Source organism: Eulemur rufifrons, chromosome 7 (genome assembly GCF_041146395.1).
Source record: "Eulemur rufifrons isolate Redbay chromosome 7, OSU_ERuf_1, whole genome shotgun sequence".
Lineage (NCBI taxonomy): Eukaryota > Metazoa > Chordata > Mammalia > Primates > Lemuridae > Eulemur > Eulemur rufifrons.
In genome coordinates this window covers 3,210,041-3,220,672 of record NC_090989.1, presented here as the reverse complement: position 1 = coordinate 3,220,672, position 10,632 = coordinate 3,210,041, and the positions used below count along the sequence as shown (strand labels likewise).

Sequence of the window (10,632 nt, the reverse complement as noted above, 5' to 3'; positions counted from 1 at the left end):
ACCACAGACTGGGTGGCTTAAACAACAGCCATTCATTTCTCACAGTTCCGGAGGCTGGAGTCTGAGATCAGAGTGCCGGCAGGGTCAGGTTCTTGGCGAGGGCCCTCCTCAGGCGCACAGGTGGTGGCTCTCTCTCTGTGTCCTCACACGGTAGGGAGAGAAAGCTCTGGTCCCTTCTTCCCCTTATAAGGACACTAATTGTTGAAACTGCAAGGGGGTTTCCATCTAGGTCCAGGTGCTCATCACACAAAAATCCAATTATTGAGACAAGGAGGATTGCCAAGGAAGAAAGGAATTTTTAATATGACGAACATCTTGGCAGGAGAACGGGAGAAGCTGTGTCAAATCCATCTCTCTGACTAAAGGAGGTCATGGGCTTTTTCAGGAGGAGCCATGTGCTTTGGGGCAGGTCATGGTGTGATGGACAAGGGTATAGGCATGGGGCAGGCCATAGCGGATGGCGATTCCCACCTGCACCATGCCCCGTCCAGGGTGTACCATGCATCGCTACCCCCATGCACCGCTAGCCCCATGCACCGACGGCGGGTTCTGCCAGGCGGGGTCCACGTCCTGCTTTCCTCTCGTGTCCCCACCAGCCTGAGCCGGGCCAGGCACACAGCGCTGCTTGTCAGTCTGGCTGCACTTGGCAAAGACTTCTGTCTTTCCCGTGGCTGCCCTTGACCTCCTCCCCCCAGCCACTTCTTTTCCTGATGGGACGGTCCCCAGACTATGCTCATCACTGGCCTCCTCTATTTCATCTTCCGGACTCATGTACTCCGTCATTGTGAGTAGAAAAACACAAACTGCTCGCACACCACAACAACAATCAATGCAGACCTCTGTGACCAAATGTGTCGTGCGTTGGGTTTCTCCCCACCACCAAGCGAACGATCAGTTCTGCAGTGGACACAGCTGATTCACTTCTGACACTGTCTATCTGGAGACAGCATCAGATCCCACCGGTTCAGGGCTCAGTCCCCAAGGCTGCCCCACTTCAGACACGAGTCTCAAGTCCAGGCCTCTGGAACCTCTGACGACCGGCTTCAAGTTGGGGTTCCCATGGCCCTCTCTTTGGATTTGAGTGATTTGCTGGAGTGGCTCACAGAACTCAGGGACGCACGGTCACTGGTTTATTATAAAGGATATTACAACGGATACAGATGAAAAGCTGCACGGGGCGAGGTATGGGAGACGGGACTCAGCTTCTTCACTCTCCCTGGGCCCACATGTACCACCCTCCAGGAACCTGCATGTGTTCGGCTGCCCGGAAGCTCTCTGAACCTCGTTCTTTTGGAGTTTTATGGAGGCTGCATTAAAGTAGGCATTGTCAATGGAAAAGAACCCAACTCTGTAAAATATTTCAAAGAGGTTTATCCTGAGCCAAATATATGTGACCATGGCCTGAGGGAGAGCCACACTCAAGAAGCCATGAACAAGTGGTCCTGCCCTAGTTAGGTTACAGTTTGGTTCTATACATTTTAGGGAGACAGGAATTACACATAAAATCATAAATCAATCTTGGAAGGCATACATTGGTTTAGTCCCAAAAGGCAGGACATCTCAAAGCAGAGGGGGCTCACAGTGTATATAGGTGGGTTTAAAGATTTGTAGTTGGTTACAGAAATGAAGCTTTGTCTAAAGGCCTGGAATGTTTTAAGATAAGGAAGCTTGTTAATTAGAGACAAGCCACTGGACATATACACAGACTCAAGTGATCTGTTAAGTACATTGATGACCTGCAGGTAAGGTTTAAGCTTTGCCTTGTATGGCCTTAGGCATGTTAATTATTTAGAGAGAATAACGAGGTGTGTCTCAAGTTCTGCAATTCGGCTTTAAGGTTTTGCTGGGGCCAAGAGGGAATACATTCAGTTGGCTGGGGATCTTAAGATTTCATTTTAGTTCATAGCATGATTGATTAAACCATTGGCTGTTGGTGATCAACTTAACCTTCAGCCCCTGTCCCCTCTCCAGAGGTTGGGGGTGATGCTGGAAGTCCCAACCTTCTAGTCCTGCCTTGATCTTTCCTCTGACCAGCCCCCATCCTGAAGCTACCTACAGGCTGCCAGCCACCAATCATTGGCATACAAAAGACATCGCTTAGGATATTCTAAGGAGTTTAGGTGTTGTATGTCAGGACATGGGGGTCAAAGACCAAAGTTTCCCAGTATCACAGACAAGAGCCAGCACACCGGGCTAATTTTTCAATCTTTTCTAGAGATGGGGATCTCACTGTGTTGCCCAGGCTGGTTTGGAACTCCAGGCCTCGAACGATCCTCCTCTGGTCTCGGCCTCCCAGAGTGCTGGGATTACAGGCATGAGCCATCATATTGTGCCAATGTCTTGAAATCCTTAATACTGTAACTTTTGAACAAGGGACCTTGCATCTCCACCTTGTACTAGGCCCTACAAATTATGCAAGGACCTTGATTATCGAGCTTTTTGTGTCCCCTTGAATTTTCTGCCTGACACTTGTGTCTCACTGGCCTCCCCCTAGGGACCCTGCTACAAGGCCTTCTTCCTGAAAAAGTAGGCTCTGCAGCGCCACATTCACTTTGCCACGGCCCATAGTGTTTGTGGAGCCCTGGACATAGGGGGAGGTCCTCTCCACCTATTCCGACTGGACCTAGCACAGGCACCCTCCAGCAGTTTCCGTCCTGGGCCTGCGTTTCTTCCTGGGGGAGCATGAGGGCCCGCAGAGCTGCCCTTCTTCACGCTGCGCGTGGACTCAATGCATTGGTTGCACTCGGTGGGCCACTGCGCAAATGAATGTTTCTGCAACAGCGAACGGCCCTAGGATCAGGGACCTGTTGCTCTCTCCCTAGTCGAGAAGAGGAGAGCCACCCGGGACTGACGGGTGCACTGCTCGGTTAAGGCGGTCTTTCAAAGCTCAGCAGGGATGCAGCCACCCTGGTCCTCGTGCCCCTGAGGGAGGCCACTTGACCTGGAGCTGGGCCCGCTGGGGTCACCTGGGCCGGAAGGTGTGCTCCAGGGGGGCCAGAGGCCGGCGGAAGCACGACTGTCCGCCAAGCGAACCGCGATTAAGTGGCACATGGAGCCTGGGATCAGCCGGGCCCTGGCCAGGGGACTCAGGTGCCCCGCGCACCCGCCGCCTGCGCTGGGGCGCATGTATACATCCACCCTACCCCGCCGGCCCGCGCCCGCCTGGGCTCCGGAGCCTGGGAGGAGGCGGCGAGACTGCCAGGGTCTGCACCCAAAAGGGATGCGACGGCGGGGGTTCGGCCAGGACGCCCTGGGGCTGGCCCCGGATGGTACGGCCCACCCTCCCCGCTTGAGCGCAGCGGATGGTTTCGCCCGGCTCTGCAAACCTCTCCGCGGCGGCAGAGCGCGCGTGGGCGTGGCAACGCTCGGGCCCCGCCCCCTACTGCATAGTCATGAGGCAGGAAGCTCGGCCTTCGGGGCGGGACAGGCCCCTCCCCACGCCCGGGCGCGGCCGACCGGGGGCGGAGCTTGGCTCCGGGCGCGAGGCGGGGGCGGGGGCGTGGCCGGCCCCCGCCCGGCCCCCGGCCTCGCTCTCCGCCCCCGACGCGCAGGCCCCACCCCACGCCCGCCGCCGCGCAGGGAGGGGCGGGGCCCGGCCCCGCCAGGCCCCGCCTCCTGCCTGAATATTGATGCGGTGCGCGTCGGCGTCGCCCTCCTCCCATTGAGCGAGGCTGTGTCGCGTGGCCCGGCGTCGGCGTGACGGTTGGACGCGGGCGCGGCACTGCGGGTCCCGATTGCTGCAGCCGCTTGTCAGTGTGATGAAGATTGGCACCCAGGTAAGCTGTCACTCAACCGCTCCGCCGCCGCCGCCGCCGCTCTCGCGGCCGCCGTCCCTATCAATCACACCGGCCCGCGGCCGCCACCGCCGCCGCCGCTGCTGCCCGGGCCGGCGGCGCCCCGAGGCCCGCACTTGACCCGCCGCCCGGGGCAGGGGGCGGGGAGGGGCACTGGTGGGGGAGGGGAGCGCGCGGGGCGGGGGAGGGGGCGCCTTCCGCCCGGCCGGCCGGGGGCGCGCCCCGCTTGTTCTTCCCGGTGGGTTTAGGGATGCGGAAATTTCTGGAAGGCGCCGCCGCAGCCGCGTTGGGCCCGCTCGAGGCGCGTGCTCCTAACCGTCCCTTTCGGAGCGCGGCGCGCGCCCCTGGCGGGGCGGGGGCGGGGGCGCGGACGGGGGGCCGGGGGCGCGCGGGCGACGCGGGGGCGCGCGGCGGGGCGGGGCCGGGCGCGCGGCGGGCTTGGGGGCGGGGCCGCCGAGTGGACCGCGCGGGCGGAGGCGCGAAGATGGCGGCTGCCGACCCCGGCCCCCCGGGCCTTTGCGCTGGGGGCCGCGCCGGCGCGGCGGGCCTGGGAGCGAGCGGTGGGCCCCGGCGCGCGCCGACTCGCGGGACCCCGGGTGCTCGGACGGGCTGTGCTTCGGCGCCCCGCCGGGGGCTCGCGGTCCAGTTCTCCCGGAGTTCGCGGCGCGGCGGTACTTAGCAGACGACAGGTGACAGGAAGTGTTTGGGGGGGTTGCCGCTCGATGGATTTGCACGTTCCTTTCGAGGAAATCCTATCACTTAAGAGAAATGAAGGAAAAGTGAGTCCGCTTTATTTCGTCCCAGGGGCTCTCCAAGTGCCTCGTTCGCGCGGTGGCTCTGCCAGCTGGTGGCGGGGCCCTGCGGAGGTGGGGGCAGGAGTCGCAGACCCGCCTGGGCTGGGCGGGGCCGTCCCTGCCCGAGAAGCGGAGTTGCAGCAATTCAGGACGTGTTTGACATACGTAAGGGGGTTCTAACTAGTTTGCTTAAGAGTTAGCTTTTTATGAAAGTAAGCGGTTTTTCCGTAGGAAGCGGTTACTTTCCACTTCAGGGTGAAAAAAGCCCCCAGCTTTGGTGAGGTATAATTTCATGATTTTTCTTGGCAAGTTGAAAGGGGGTCTTTCTTTAAATATCATAAGGAATAATTACAGTTATGGGTGATTTTGGCATCTAGTCATAATACATTGATTTGGAAGATGGCAGACTGACTCAAATTTGCCTTTCATCACTTTTACCTTAATTAGCTTGGAGAGTAACCTGTGAATCCTCTCACTGCAATACAGGCATGTCTCAGAGACTGGGAGGTGGGTTCTAGACCACCGCAGCAGAGCAAATATGTTAAACAAGTGAGATGAATTTTTTGGTTTCCCAGTGTATAGAAAAGTTGTATTTGCGCTATACTGTAGCCTATTAAGTGTGCAGTAGCATTATGTCTAAAATAATGTACATACCTTAATTAGAAAATAGTTTAGGGCTTAAGCTAATGATGGACCTGCATGGTGGCTCCAGCCTGTAATCTCAGCACTTTGGAGGCCAAGGCAGGAGGATCACTTGAGCCCAGGAGTTTGAGACCTGCCTGAGCAACATAGTGAGATCTCATCTCTACAAAAAATAGAAAAAATTAGCCAGGTGTGGTGGCTTGCACCTGTAGTCCCAACTCCTGCAGAGGCTGAGGCAGGAGGATCACTTGAGCCCAGGAGTTTGAGGTTGCCATGAGCTATTAGCCAGGGCAACAGAGGGAGACTGTCTAAAACAACAACATGCTAATGCTCATCTGAGCCTTTTTGCTGGTGGGGGAGCTTGCCTCGATGTTGATGGTGAGGTGGTGTTTGCTGAAGGTTGAGATGGCTGTGGCAATTTCTTAAAATAAGACAACAGTGAAGTTTGCTGTATCAGTTGACTTCCCTTCATGAAAAATTTCTCTGTAGCATGAGATGTTGTTTGATAGCATTTTACCCACAGTAGGACTTACTACAAAATTGAAATCAGTCCTCTCAAACTGCTGCTGCTTGATCAACTAAGTTTACGTGATAGTCTAGATCCTTTGTTATTCAACAATGTTCACAGCATTTTCACCAGGAGTAGATTCCGTCTCAAGAAACCACTTGTTTTTTGTTTTGTTTTTTTGAGACAGGGTCTCACTCTGTCACCCTTGGCTAGAGTACAGCAGTTTCGTCATAGCTTGCTGCAACCTCAAACTCCTGGGCTTGAGCTATCCTCCTGTCTGAGCCTCCCTAGTAGCTAGGATTACCGGCACATGCCACTATGCTCAGCTAATTTTTCTATTTTTTGTAAAGACAAGATCTCGTTCTTGCTCAGGCTGGTCTTGATCCTCCCACCTTGGCCTCCCAAAATGCTAGGGTTATAGGGGTGAGCCGCTGGGCTCAGCCAAGCAACCACTTGTTTTGCTCATCCATAAAAAGCAACTCCTCATTCATTATTTCCATCATATCTACATTTACTTCCTTCTCTGAAGTCTTGAACCCCTCAAAATCATCTGTGAGTGTTGGAATCAACTTCTCCCAAACTCCTGTTAATGTTGACATTTTGGCCTCTTCCATGAATCACAAATGTTCTTGGCTGGGTGCAGTGGCTCACGCCTGTAATTCTAGCATTCTGGGAGGTCGAGGTGGGAGGATCGCATAAGGTCAGGATTTGGAGACCAGCCTGAGCAAGAGTGAGACCCCATCTCTACTAAAAATAGAAAAAAAATTAGCTGTGCGTTGTGGCGTGTGCCTGTAGTCTCAGCTACTTTGGAGGCTGAGGCAGGAGGATCACTTGAGCTCACGAGTTTGAGGTTGCTGTGAGCGAGGCTGATGCCACTGCACTCTAGCCTGGGTGACAGAGTGGGACCTTGTCTCAAAAAAAAAAAGGCATCTCTAATGGTGAATCCCTTTCAGAAGGTTTTCAATTTACTGTCCTTAGAACCATGAAAGGAATCACTGGCTATGCAAGCCATAGCCTTGTGGAATGTATTTCTTAAATAACAAGACTTGAAAGTTGAAATTATTCCTTGATCATAGGCTGCAAAATGGAGGTTCGTTAGGAGGCATGAAAACAACATTCATCTTTTTGTACATCTCGGTCAGATCTCTTGGGTGACCAGGTGCATTCTCAATGAGCAGTGATATTTTGAAATGAATCTTTTTTTTTTTTTATGCAATAGAGCTCAACAGTGGGCTTAAAATATTCAATAAACCATGCTGTAAACAGATATGCTGTCATGCAGGCTTTGTTGTTCCACTTCTAGAGCACAGGCAAAGTAGATTTAGCATAATTCTTAAATGCTCTAGCATTTTCAGAATGGCAGACGAGCATTGGTTTCAACTTAAAGTCAGCAGCTGCATTAGCCCCTAACAAGAGAGTCAACTTGTTCTCTGTAGCTTTCAAGCTGGCCATTGACTCTTCCTCTCTTGCTATGAAAGTCCTAGAAGGCATCTTCCAATAGAAGGCTGTCTGACTGCATTGAAAATCTGTTGTTTAGTGTAGCTACTTTCATCAATGATCTCAGCTAGATCTTCTGGATAACTTGCTGTAGTTTCTACATCAGCACTTGCTACTTCACCTTGCACTTTTATATTATGGAAACAATTTCTTTCCTTCCACCTCATGAACCAACCTCTGCTAGCTTCTAACTTTTCTTCTGCAGCTTCCTCACCTCCCTCAGCTTCACAGAATTGAAGACAGGCCCTTGCTGTGAATTAGGCCTTGGCTTAAGGGAATGCTGTGGGTGGTTTGATCTTCTATCCAGACCACTCAAACTTCCTCCGTATCAACAATAAGACTGTTTCACTTTCTTATTCATGTGTTCACTGGAGCACCACTTTTAATTTCTTTTAAGAACTTTTCTTTTGTATTCACAACTTGGCTAAGTGTGCAAGAGGCCTCACTTTCAGCCTGTCTTGGCTTTCAACATGCCTTTCTCACTAAGCTTAATCATTTCTAGCTTTTGATTTAAAATGAGAGACGTTCAACTCTTCCTTTCACTTGAACACTTAGAGACCACTGTAGGGTTATTAATTGGCCTAATTTCAATATTGGTGTGTCTCAGGGAATCGAGAGGCCCGAGAGGAGGGGGAGAGACAGGAGAATGGCCAGTCAGTAGAGTGGTCAGAACATACAGCATATTTATCGATTAAGCTCACCATCTTCTATAGGGTGCAATTTGTGGTGCCCTAAAACAATCAAAATAGTAATACCAGAGCTCACTAAGCACAGATCACCATAACTTATAATAATAAGAAAGTTGTAAATATTGTGGGAATTACCAAAATACGACACAGAGACATGAAATGAGCACATGCTGTTGGAAAGTAGCACCAACAGACTTGCTGGATGCAGGGTTGCCAGGAACCTTCAGTTTGCAGGGGAGGGGGAAGGCAATAAAGTGAAGAATCAAAATAAGGTCTACATGTAGTTCATTGAATCTAAAATGAACCATTTTATTATATACCACTAAAAAATGCTCACAATACCTACTGACACAGTGCTGTCTTACCACAGTTACAGGATGCTTCCCACTTCATAGGTTTAAAAGTGTGCTTTAGAATTGATGAAACGTGGTCATCAAAGTATGACTTGTTTCAAAGATTAACATTCTGTGCTTAATGATTTAAGCGTCAGCAGGTTATGTGGTTAATGATACTGGGTATGACGGTATTTTGTTGGGATTCCTGAATATATATTTACCTTTCTGTGACAGTGTATTGTAACTTTAGCAAAGTCGTGCTTGTGAATAGTAGAAATAGAAAAGTACTAGGTATGAGAAGTAACATTTTATTTGCAACTTTGTTGCAAATTTTTAAACTATTTGAAACTGTAGCTGCTAAAGTGATGCAAAGTATAGACTTGGGTGGGGCTGGCCACCTCCTAACAATGTGTTAAAATAAAATTGATCAAGAGGAGAACCAGTTATGTTGGAATACAGTTATCTAAATATTGTATTGAACCAAACTAGTGAGAGAGTCCCATTTATTAGCTCACCAAGTAACCAGATCCAGCCTTGGCTCTGGTAATATTTCTGTAACAACTCAGTGCTTTGTGAAAATACCTGGCACTGGTCCTGCTAAAACTCCAGGCTTTGTAATTGAAAGACTGCTAAATTTCAGCTGGAATATTGCAAATAAAGATCTGACTTACGCTGATTAACTCTCAGCCTCTCCGTTAGTAGGAGTGTGTGTGTGTCCTGTTTTCCCTTCCTCAATTGATGGCAGTGGTGACAAGGAAATAACGGCAGTGCAGCAGTGTGGGGTCATCGTGGGGTGAGGATGTAGCCGTAGCCACTTGGGGAGTGCTGTCTTGCCCCAGTCGTTATGGCTCCGAATGGATGAGTGGCAGTTGTGTCTTGTGTATGCTGTTTAAGAAGGTGTGGGAAATGGGAATACCGTGTGGCAAAAGTTCAGTCTGGACACTGTTAGAATCGACATGTAAGGGCTGGGGGCACTTGGTGGAAAGAGCCAACAGGCCTGCGAGGCTGAGCATGGGGCTGTGACCCTGCTGGGTCCTGCTGGCGGGGCCCCTGTCCTGGCCTGCTGTCTGCCCTCGGTGGACAGTAGCCCTTTGCTTCCCTTTGTCAGACCCTGCAGGTTTAGTTGTGGTTTCTGGAAAGTTCACACAGAAGGCAGTGTGATACTACAGTGAATGTGTTGTCTGACTTGTGATTTAAAACTCTGGGTGCTCTAAAGCTATGGGGTTCTGAGGACACGTGTCAGGGAAGGGACAGAGCAGCTTCTTAATTCTGCCTAAGGTTTCTCTGGGAAGAGGGCCTGCTAGCTACCAGGTTGAGAGACTGAGGGTCTGTGAGTTAGTAAAAATTTCAGATTCATTTTATTGTCTTGGGTCTCTATGTAAGATGATACGGTGCTGTCATCCCGACAGGTCGGGTGACCGGGCCCTGCCTTCCCGCTCAGGGCGAGCTGCTCAGTGTGGGTTGCAGGTGCTCCTGTCTGAGGGAGATGACTGCTGCTCAGGGCCATCCCATCACCCAGAGGCCTTGTTACTTGCACACCTCCCGCTCCACCAGCAGAGTAAGCCATCGGTGGACTTTACTCTGCGAGTCTGCACAGGATAACTGGAAATGTGTATTGGAAATGCTGATTTTACTGTTGGCCACCTGGACTGATGTGGGAATACCTGGCTGTTTTAGCCAGGTTCTCAGGATGGCAGGGAGCAGGCTGACTTCAAGTATGGGGGTTTAGGATCTCACAGGAATAAAGAAAGTGGGAATGTGGTCGGATCCGTGGGACCACCGTATTGCTGGGGCTGTGGACAGTGGAACCACACTTTGGGCTGTGGCGGGATCCTGCTGCCCACTGGGTGTCTTGGCTTTCCCCACTGCGTGAGACTGGTGCTTTCTACTGTCTGCTCCTTCCTGCGTGCCGTCTCCCTGGCAGCTTGGCCCCCACCCAGCTCTCCCTGTCCTGCCCACTTCCTTTTTCTCAGTGGGCACCTCTGGGAGAGAGTGACTGAGCTCTCTTTCCCTGCCCATCACCTACCAGGCACTGACCCCAGGGCTGGGGGCTGCACGGCTGCCTGGTCCCAGCAGTGGTGCCTGGGCAGGGGTAGGCTTCTGCCATCTGCACAAGGCCACCTTTCAACTGGGCCTGCAAGTGGGCTTGGGTCACTCAGAAGGGGCTGTGGATTGGTAGGTTCTGTGATTGCAGTTTCCAGAAGAGTGGTGCAATAGTATCGCCTGTATGAGAGCTTGGTAAGCTCTTAATATATTTTGTTGTATGTTGTCTGAGACATTTTATGAAGATCTGCATTTTTTTTTTTTTTGCGTTAAAGAAATTAGGAATTTAACTTTGCAGGACAAAGGAATGTAATAAACACTAAATTGCCA

At 51.7% G+C, this 10,632-nt stretch overlaps 1 protein-coding gene across 2 annotated transcripts in view; it reads left to right on the top strand.

The window, feature by feature from the left end:
- Positions 1 to 3,721: 3,721 nt before the first annotated feature.
- The window catches only part of PKNOX1 (PBX/knotted 1 homeobox 1), a 62,558-nt gene continuing 55,647 nt past the window's right edge, over positions 3,722 to 10,632 (top strand). The window contains exon 1 of one of the 2 annotated variants that reach the window (XM_069472244.1): positions 3,722 to 3,776. The gene's annotated coding sequence lies outside the window, so the exon portion shown is untranslated. Of the gene's footprint in view, positions 3,777 to 4,288; positions 4,484 to 10,632 lie in introns of those variants that run through there. The other variant, XM_069472245.1, reaches the window with a different exon arrangement.